Source organism: Diabrotica virgifera, chromosome 4, assembly GCF_917563875.1.
Source record: "Diabrotica virgifera virgifera chromosome 4, PGI_DIABVI_V3a".
Lineage (NCBI taxonomy): Eukaryota > Metazoa > Arthropoda > Insecta > Coleoptera > Chrysomelidae > Diabrotica > Diabrotica virgifera.
The window spans coordinates 144,368,760-144,380,131 of record NC_065446.1 but is presented as its reverse complement, the minus strand read 5'-3'; the positions used below and the strand labels follow the sequence as shown (position 1 = coordinate 144,380,131).

General features: G+C 35.2%; 1 long non-coding RNA gene across 1 annotated transcript; it reads right to left on the bottom strand.

Moving 5' to 3' along the window:
* Positions 1 to 975: 975 nt before the first annotated feature.
* LOC126883181 (uncharacterized) lies at positions 976 to 3,597 on the bottom strand. The gene is made up of 2 exons (XR_007697543.1): positions 2,809 to 3,597; positions 976 to 2,649 (listed from the first exon to the last, which is right to left on the bottom strand). It is a non-coding gene; the product is annotated as an uncharacterized LOC126883181 (long non-coding RNA).
* Positions 3,598 to 11,372: the final 7,775 nt, after the last annotated feature.

Below are 11,372 nucleotides of genomic sequence, written 5' to 3'. Positions count from 1 at the left end.
GTATCTTGATTTGACCTCGAAATGACCTTGAGCTAGACGTGATAGAGGTCAGCGGACACAAATTCGTCATCAGCGACCACAAAAACCCCCTAATATACTTTTTCAGAGCGACTGTCGGTTTATCTTGATTTGACCTTGAGATTACCATTACCTGACGTGATAGAGGTCAGCGGACCCCGGATTCGTGACCAGCGACCCCAAAAACCCCCTAGTCATATGGTTTCGTCAAATATTCCGAAATGTATTTTTTTTGTAAACCTGTTTAATCAAAAGAATATCAATCTTTTAATTTAAATAGACAACTTTAAAACATAGAACTGCATTCACAACTGTATTCACAGTAAAAGTTTCAAAAGATCACACATTACGCTTAAAGTAAGAGGTAAATCAGCAGACGAGTCGTTGTGACTTCCAAAATATGACAACACCGCTGGAAGTGACAACGCACCTTGAACTACCCTATATATGGAAGCCATAACGTATGCTGTACGCTTCGGTATATACGTATATATATACAAAATTTATTTTGGTAAATCCTTTCCCCTCAATAGGTAGACCCATTTTATAAGCCCCCCTTTTACCAAATACACAATTTTTAAAAAATAATTCCTAGTAGAAAAGGTGGAAGTCGGACAGCCTCTTCTGTATACCGGAAGTCACAACTTAACGTGCATCAATATATATATATATATATATATATACATATATATATATATATATATATATATATATATATATATATATATATATATATATATATATATAACTTCAAAGGGCTGTAACTTTTCTTGTGTGCACATTTGTACTAAGGTAAGTTAGGTCCAATCAAACTATTTTTGGTCCCAGAATATGTGATTAAATTTATGACCTGTATTTTTGTTACACCCTGTATATATCTACATACTTCGTCTAATTTACTGTTATTTATTTTAACTGAAATATTTAGGCGGTAGGTGTGTTCTTTTTTAGAATCACTTTGCCGAGTACAATGGAATTACAGCCACTAGACATATTTTATTATATACGCGTAGAAATAATATTTGAAGATTTCTATTAATGTTAACCTAAAGAAATACACAATAATATGTTTCATTTAATTTGTATAAATGGATTATAAAGCGTTTTTATGAAGCAGATTTGTTCGGATCACACTGTAACTGTAATCGAACGAAGGTGACATTTTAGAATAAATTGGTAACATTTATTTGACAGTTACGGTGATGACACTTCATATTTGTTTATATTCTTTACTATAAGTATCTGTTTTATTTATTATATTTACTGTTTTTATTATTTACTTTACTATAAAAAGATCCTCTACTATAAAAATATAAATTTCACCTAATTTTATAACGACTTGAAATAATCGAGGTATCTAACAACTTTTTTAGTTGTTATTGTAGACAAACTTATACAAAGAAACCTACCAGCTTTTTGCCAAGAGTTCGGAGCCGTTTTTTAATTATTAACAATGCAGTGCAAAAACTCTTGCACTGCAAATCTTAAAAGATTATAACTTAATTCTTGTTCTCTATTTCTTAAGTTTTTACTTATTTACATTGAATATTAATTTGTTTTGTTGTATAATCCACGTTTACAATAATTATGTGATATATTTGATTTAAAATGGATTCAGGATCTTTTTATACTTTGGCAACTATGTCAACTTAGATCTCTGGCGTAGATAATGACCTGCAACAGTAAGTAAATTAGATGGACTGTAGGTTATATTTGGACATTCCCTGGATATAGTCACTGATGTGACATACTTCCGATTTGTTTTTTCATGAGTTTTGTAAGAGAGACTAAAAACTTTTTTTATAGTCACCTCCTGTTTTCATATATTTTTGACATGTTTTGTAGTAAATTCAACTATCTATTTACTACAAAACATGTCAAAATTTACATGTGAAAGCAGATGATCCTAAAAATGGTTTTTCATCTCCTACAAAATTCATGAAAAAGCAGATAGGAGAATTATTGTACATTACAATTCTCTGATGTTTGGGAAAAAGGGCTTAAGTCAGAATTGCACATCGATAATGTTTTGATGATTTCTACAGTACTGTAGTAGATTCTACTGTACATACAGTTTACATCTACAACAGTTTTTTTCTGGTCCAGAAATCATCAAAACATTATCAATGTGCAATTCTGACTTAAGTCCTTTTTGCCAAACATAAAAAAACAATCTGGTCATAACTGACCAATGAGCAATTTTAATTTAACCTAAATTACTACTGTTTCTTAAAATGAAGAGCTTACCCCATAGCGTCTCTTATCTAATCTAACAAGATCGTGCACTATTCTAACATACACAGGCACAGCACACAAGCACTATGCTCCGTTTTTCACTATCACCTATCACTCAAACTAGTTCAAAAAGCTTTGTCCTCTTCAATCTTCTAGTTTGCCCAGTAGTATCGAGGAGCTGGATTTCCTCGATATTCTTGAACTTATGAAGTTGTTGCTCGTGACCCTGCTATCTTCTTGATATTTGTTGATAAAGTAATAACTTATTATGCATGGACAATGTGGACTTTCTTCCAACTAGCCAATACACTTTTTATATCTCTCTTTTGCCTTTCATAGCCACAAGGCTATACATTTCCTTCTTGGTTTTTTTTTGTAGGCCACTTTCAGCTGATTCTAAAAAAAATTAAAATGAAGGGTAATTTTTCTATTCTTTACAATTAAAAATCAAAAGAAATAGGAAATAGGTACTATTTACAGGTAATAATATGCATGCATAAATGATTCGTTTTATAAAGAATAAAGAAAATTGAAAACGGATTTTATAATACTTACAAAATTGTTTAAACAAGAGATCCAGCCAGAGCCCAGAGCAAAAACTAGCAGCATAGAAAAAAGTGTTGTGTGATTTGACTAGCAGACAGTACAGCAGAAAAGCCACTAATTTCCATTTCCCACACCCCCTTATCGATGCATTTTTTTCCAATCAAAATTTTTACTAAATTTTTAGGTTATCGGTTATCTTATGAAAAACTCTTCTATGATGAAAATGAAATGTGATGACCAATGACCACGCGACGCTACATAGATACTCGCGCGGCAAATTTGAAAATGAACGCAAATTGAACAGTAAATGGCGAATGGCCTCTCTTAAAATCTTGTAATGGAAAATTTTACCCCTCCAGCAAGACATTGTACTATGTTCATAGAATATCTTGTGGTAACTTTCCACCCATAATTTAATCAGATAGATGTTCACGGAATAGAACGGTAGTACCTATATTCCTGGAATGTTTTGTGTTGTTAGGATTAAACTTTTATTTTATTTATTCTTGAATATTTCCTATTGTTAAACATTGTAACCAATAATTTACAAATAAGATTTTCATTACATTACATAAAATCAAAAACATGTTTTGGATATTAAACTATATAGTTTGTTTATAATTGTAATAATTGTATATACAATTTTGAATTAAGATTTAATCTTTTCGATTTAAACTACAGTAAAACCTGTGTTACCGGCCCCCTGCAAACACCGGCCACCTGTACTAACGGTCAGTTTAAAAATTCCCCAAACCAATTACAGTAAAACCTGTCAGTAACGGCCACTAAAAATGAAAAAGCTATTGGCCGATTTAGAAAGGTGACCGGTATTGCCAGTTTTTGTAGTCCAGATATAATTGGTTTGGGGAATATTTAAACCGGCCGTTAGTACAGGTGGCCGATTTTATCAGGTGGCCAGTAACACAAGTTTTACTGTATATCTAGACTACAAAAACTGGCAATAACGGCCACCTTTCTATATCGGCCAATAGTTCTTTCATTTTAGTGGCCGTTACTGACAGGTTTGACTGTATTTCATTAACGTAAAGTTAACGCGTAAGTTAATATTTTATTGAATTATTTTGCTATTTGATCCCGTAATTGGTATAATGTGTCCAATATATTATATAAGCGTTCATAAAACGTCCGTATTTCGTCCAGTATGGACGTCCAAAGGACGTTCAACGTCGGACGTCCAAAGGACGTCCATATTTATTCCGTCCGAAGGACGTCCAACGTCGGACGTCCAAAGGACGTCCATATTTATTCCTTCCGAAGGACGTCCAACATGGGACGTCCAAAGGACGTCCGTTTATAGTCCATGGACGTAAGGACCAAAAATGGACCTATTTTGGACGTCCAAAGGACGTCGTGTGCTATTAGGGCAGTGATGTAACATTTCTTGCGTTTATCAACTTGGATCCCAGCAATATGTCATGCATATATTCAGCATTGAAATATGCTCGATCGGAGTGTGACAAAATTAAACAACATACTTGTTTCATTACTTTCGATCAGCCATTATATGCCAAAGCCACTGATATAGTTGCAAGCTCATCCAACGATGATTTAAAGGATACAGTTGTTTTGCTAGGTGGATTCCATACGATAATGTCATTCTTGGGCGCAGTCGGCTATATTATGTCGGGTAGTGGAATAGAAGAACTTTGGGCTACGACTTATGCAAAAAATGCTGTTGCTCACATGATTACTGGTCATGCATATTCTCGAGCACTTCGAGCTCATAATTTGACCCAAGTGGCACTGTCCTTACTAATTCTAGAGAATGACAATGCGTTCAACGACGACGAGAAACAAAAGATATTAGAAATCTATAACCAGTTTAAAAAGGGGGAGATTTCTGAGGTTGAAATAAATCAATCGTCACTGATTGATAAACTAGTGAAAACATTATCGGAAACTTTACAAATTAAAGAAGAGACCTCACGCACTGCCCGACTGTGGGTCCAATATTTCAAACTGGTTAATATAATTCATTGCTATCTAAGAGCCGAGAGAACAGGAAACTTTGAACTTCATCTGCAAAGTATACGAGAGATGATTCCATTCTTTCACGCATCTGGTAAGTAACTATGGCTTCTAAATCAATTCTTTATTACAATATCTTTGTTTATATTACAATATTGCCTTTTGTTTTCCAGGACACCTGGCTTACGCAAAATGTGCAAGATTTCATTTGCAACAGATGGAAGATCTCAAAGAAACTATTCCATCTGGCGAGTATGAAAAATTTGCATCAAAAGGCTATTTTACAATCCGAAGAAGTGATCGTTTTTGGTCTGGAGTATCAGCTGATCTTGCCATTGAGCAAGGTTTAATGCGCTCTATGAAAACTAAAGGAGGACTTACTACAGGTACTTACCTTCCTTAAAAAAAAAACAATAGTTTTGTAAGTCCTTAAAGGTTATGTTTCTTGCTATTTTAAATCAAATTTTATTTTTATACAGGTAGAGGAATAACTGACAGCACACTCAGCACATGGATAGCTGCTTTGCCACGCTGTATAAAAATGTGTGAAGCTATCGAAGAATTCACAGGTGTAAAGTCGGAAACTTCAGAACAACATGTGGACCTGTGAGACTCAAGGATAACTAGAGATCATCAAGATCTCCACACTTTCCGTGACTGGTTGTCAAATCATAATCCATTTGCATCTAGGCGAAAAAATGAACTGGTAGCTTTGGCCACTGGATTACTTGGTGATGATTCTATAAACTGCGATAAGGCTCTAGAGATTGGCAGAGAGTCAATGGAAAAAGTTAATGGCAGTTTCGGATACTTGAAATTAAAGAGATTAGACAAAGTCACGCCTTTATCTACTTTGAGTCGCAGCATAGTTGTACGCGATGTTCGCGTAGAAGTGAGTCCACAACAACTATTCAATAGGATAGTGTGTGTCATGAAGAGCGAAGATTGCCTCAAGGAAGCTTCTACGTATGAACTGGCACCAAAACCTCCCTGTTTATTTGACGATGTTTCGTTACGGAAAACAAACAAGTCTGAGCTTGCAAAAAGACTTGAATCTTACTTCCCATGTTCTTCAACCTCTCCCTCAGATACATCTTATGTTCTTGACGGTGGATATCTCATACATGCAGTGAATTGACCACCACGTCCTGCAACTTATGAAGAAGTGTGCAATTCGTATGCTTCATATGTAGAAAGAAATTATGGAATATCTTGCGTAACAGTATTTGATGGTTATAGAGGAGACATAAGTACAAAAATAGAAGAACAAAAGCGCCGCTCTGCAGGTAAATCATGTGCAGACTTAAAAGTAGAAAAACACTTACCAACTTTGACTGGAAAGGATGAATTTCTTTGTAACTCAGAAAACAAAGCACAGCTGATAGACATGTTGACACAGAAGCTACGGGCCAACAAAATGATCGTGCACCAAGCTGAAGCTGATGCAGACACCCTAATTGTTGAAACTGCAATTGATTTATCTTCAAGTAATGCGTCTGTTACGGTTGTCGCTACAGATACTGATATTTTAACGTTATTGATAGCAAGATCTAATGACAATGATTCAAAACTTTATATGTTACAACCTGGAAGCGGAAAGACTGCAAGTAAATGTTACAATATTGCGGAAATTCAACGAAACATGGGAGTCCTAAAAGATGTATTACTTTTTGCACATGCAATGTCTGGTTGTGACACAACCTCAGCATTTTTCAGAAAGGGAAAAGTAAAAACTTTCCAATGTCTAAGCAGCACAGAGTTACAAAAGACGGTGTCCGTATTCAATTATCCTCGATCTAAGCACAATGACATCGCACAAGCTGGGGAAGCATTTGTTTTGCATTTCTACAATAAATCTAATCTGAAACTTGATTTGGATGAGCTGAGGTACTATTTGTACAAACAGACAGTTGCCAAGCAAACTTTAAAGGATAATTTTCAGCTCTCATCTCTGCCACCTACTAAAGCTGCAACTCGGCAGCATTCATACCGAGTCTATTTACAAGTGCAGCGCTGGATGGGAAACGATCTTCCGCCTTGTGAATGGGGTTGGAAAAAGCTTGGCCAAACTTTAGTTCTACTAACAACAGAGCAGCCCCCTGCGCCTGAACAGTTGTTACATCTTATCAGCTGCGGTTGTAAGAAGGGATGCGGACGCTGGTGTGAGTGTCAGAAAGCAGGCTTGATGTGCTCGGCGATGTGCCGTCATTGCCTTGGTCAATTATGTGAAAATTCTCCTGATGTTATACATGACGATTGAACTAGTAATCTTTTTATAATAAGTAATAAATATTCATTTACTTTATATTTTACGCTATTTTACTGATCGACCATGCATATACAGCTTAGTTACTGGTTTACAAGCTGACCGAGTCATAAAAAAGTTTAAATTTGAATTTTGATCCGAATCCCACCTAAAATCGAAATTCACCCAAACACCCTGTATATCTTAAGAGGCAAGCCGGGGAGGGATGGGGAATTTTAAATAATGATTCAGTACCTTATACAGAATAAATGTGCAAAAATTCAGCTGGTTATAACGCATTTTGTATCTTTGGCTAAATTAAATCTAATAATCCTGGGCTATAAGGTTTCATGTTGTGAATAAAACTGCAAGGCAGAAAATCAAACAAATGGATAAGAGAGAAAACAAAAGTAAAAAATGTAACTGAAAATATAACAGTGTTAAAGTGGAGATTTGAGGGCCACAATGCGAGGCAGGAAGATAAAATATGGAATGCTGAAATACAAAACTGGAGACTGTGGACAGGAAGAAGAAAAATACCTCAGATGCGATAGAGGGACGATATTGTAAAAGCTGCAGGAACTCACTGGAAAAGCGTAGCCAAGGACAGACAGATTATGGAAAGGTTTGGGGAAGGCCTATGTTTAAAGTTCAATAGAAAATGGCTAAAGAAGAGGGGACTTATACATTATAATTAGTATGTTGGCATATGTAAGAATTGGCACACATTCATATTATTGTAATTTCTTATTAAGTTCGCTAATCTTATATTAGCCCTCTGGTACCTATTGTCTTGTACCTCCTCTCGTCCTGTCTTGAGACGGGTACTATTGAAATCTTGCCTCAGCTGCTCTTGGATAAGTTTTTCTATTAATCTGTACAGATTAGGGTGGTGGCAACTAAACATATACTGTTAAAAGTGTGATGGAATGATTCTGCTGCATTTGTTGTCCTCGGTAACCCTTCCAGAGTAATATCATTGCAATTCCACATGTTAATTGCAAGAAATAAAGTTGATGTCCCTAAATAATAATATTATAGGAAAGCCGAATATGTTATTTAGGTTTGTTGTTTCGTTATCCTGCTATTAGTTATTTCAAAATAAAAACTAATTGTATTTCTGCAAAACAGTCACTATGAAAAACCACGAGAAACTTTCTTTACTTGTCTATGAGGAAAACATAAGTGAACATAAACAATAAACAAAAATCACTACAAAAATATTCTCATATTCTATATGCGGAAGCGGGAAAAATAAATAACTGTTATATTGGTTCTGTTTTTGTTTATCAACATGAGAAAGAAAGAGATTAACCCTCCTTTCTACAACTAAGAAGTGCTAGTTTGAGGACGTTTTCTATTCTACAAGGGTGGGGATAAATACCGACTGGAAACGACCATTTTTGCCATCGTGATACCAAATTCACGCTTGCAGGCGATAATCGACGGTTGCTAGGCAACATGACGTCAGCATTCTACCATTCTACCGATCGTGATCCCACCGCAGGAAGATAAAAGATGGAATGCTGAAATACAAAACTGGAGACCGTGGACAGGAAGAAGATAAATACTTCAGATGCGATAGAGGGACGATATTGTAAAAGCTGCAGGAACTCACTGGAAAAGCGTAGCCAAGGACAGACAGATTAAGGAAAGATTTGGGGAAGGCCTTTAAAGTTCAATAGAAAATGGCTAAAGAAGAGGGGACTTATACATTATAATTAGTATGTTGGCATATGTAAGAATTGGCACACATTCATATTATTGTAATTTCTTATTAAGTTTGCTAATCTTATATTAGCCCCCTGGTACCTATTGTCTTGTACCTCCTCCCGTCCTGCCTCGAGACGAGTACTATTGAAATCTTGCCTCAGCTGCTCTTGGATCAGTTTTTCTATTAATCTGTACGGATTAGGGTGGTGGCAACTAAACATATACTGTTAAAAGTGTGATGGAATGATTCTGCTGCATTTGTTGTCCTCGGTAACCCTTCCAGAGTAATATTATTGCAATTCCACATGTCAATTGCAAGAAATAAAGTTGATGTCCCTAAATAATAATATTATAGGAAAGCCAAAAATGTTATTTAGGTTTGTTGTTTCGTTATCCTGCTATTAGTTATCTCAAAATAAAAACTAATTGTATTTCTGCAAAACAGTCACTATGAAAAACCACGAGAAACTTTCTTTACTTGTCTATGAGGAAAACATAAGTGAACATAAACAATGAACAAAAATCACCACAAAATTATTCTATTATTCTATAAGCGGCAGCGGGAAAAATAAATAACTGTCATATTGGTTATTTTTGTTTATCGACATGAGAAAGAAAGAGATTAACCCTCCTTTCTACAACTAAGCAGTGGTAGTTTGAGGACGATTTCTATTCTACAAGGGTGGGGATAAATACCGACTGGAAACTACCATTTTTGCCATCGTGATACCAAATTGACGCTTGCAGGCGATAATCGACGGTTGATAGGCAACGTGACGTCAGCATTCTACCATTCTACCGATCGTGATCCTACCGCTGTGCCGAAAGCAAAAAGGTTTACACGACAGTCGATGAATGTTGAATTAATTGTAGTACAAAATGGCGTCACGTGAAATTCTTAATGTAGGTGTGCAATTAATTTGTTATGCAAATTCGAGAAGAAATCGAAATATGTTGTTCTAATATTTTTGATTTTATCATTCAAGTCATTTTCAGACATTTTGGGTTTATTCATATGTTGTAGAATTGCTTGCAATTAATTTGTTAAGCAAATTCGAGAAGAAATCGAAATATGTTGTTCTAATATTTTTGATTTTATCTTTCAAGTCATTTTCAGACATTTTGGGTTTATTCATATGTTGTAGAATTGCTTGCAATGCAGCTCGCCTCGCTTGTAGACTGCGATGAAGCTCGGTTTGTGGATTCCATAATACTTCATAGTTTTGATAAGCATCCAAAAATCTTGCCATGTCTGCATCTGACCATTTTTCAGTCATTTTTTCCCAAAATTACAGCGTGTCGCACTAAAAACAACAACTTCATACACGCTAGAAGTACTCTACTCAGCTTTCGGCACGTTGTGTTTCTGTTCGACGAGGTGTTTACACATTCGATTCCAGTCGTTCGACATCGACTCGGCAACAATCGCCTATCAAAAGTAGACAGTCTTTCTACCAGAGATATTTCTACTTCCGTAGAATCGACTCACTCCGCCGAACGGCCAAGTCGATTTATGGTTTACATCAAGGTCCCTATACCATAGGTTGTATGGTAACTTTGACATTGACAAATGAAATATTGTCATCGTGACGTCACCCAGACGATCAATTTTACGAATTGTTTGTAAACATAATAGGATACGTGGTTTGGAGGCTATATTTTGTTATTAAATATCGTTAGTGTTTTAATTTGTTGTTATATCTTGAGATATAATGTATCTATAGATATCATTAAGTGTCTTTAGTATAATAACTTAAACCCAAAACTCTTTTACAAGTGTTAAGATACATTTTAATGTGGTTGTAAGTACCTACTTACTTACTGGATTTTCTTTCTGCTGTATTGTATAGTAAAGGACATTCTTGTATAGAGACATTACAGTTCTGTAATGTCTCTTGCGGTTCTTCACATCAAGTTTACATCATCTGTGTAGGTTACAATCTGCTTAGACTTATTGAACAATATATCTAATTGTCTATAGATAATAGATCTTTATACCTCGTCCAATTTACTTACCGTTGCACGTCATCCGCGTCATAGCCTGTGACACGATACCAACACGAAATATTTAGGCGGTGGGTGTGTTCTTTTTTAGAATCAAAATGATTCTAAAGGGGAACATACCTACCGCCTAGATATTTCGTGTTGGTAGCGGGTCACAGGCTATGGCGCGGATGACGTGCAACGGTAAGTAAATTGGACGAGGTATATATGTAATTGTTTCATATAAAATTATAACCAATATTGCAGCCATCTGAAGATCGTTTGAATAAACAATTATAAACTAAATGAATATATAAAATGGGGAAAATTCCCTTTATTGCACTGAATTTGTATTTTTTTATAATTTACTGTTAATGTAAAACTTCACAGGTACCTATTGAATGGAATCATAATGTTTTAATAGTTTTAGATATTATAATCCAATACCTAACGTAATCAGATGCTCTTATGTTAAATTTAAGGGAAAAACTACTAATTTTGATACATAAATCTTTAGTTGAATCTCTTTTTCACCATGGTTTACATGTTAGGAGGAATTTATAATAATGTACTACATGCATTATCCCCAATTCAAAATTATTATATACCTACTCAAAATCATTTAAAAAAGTAAATTGTATTC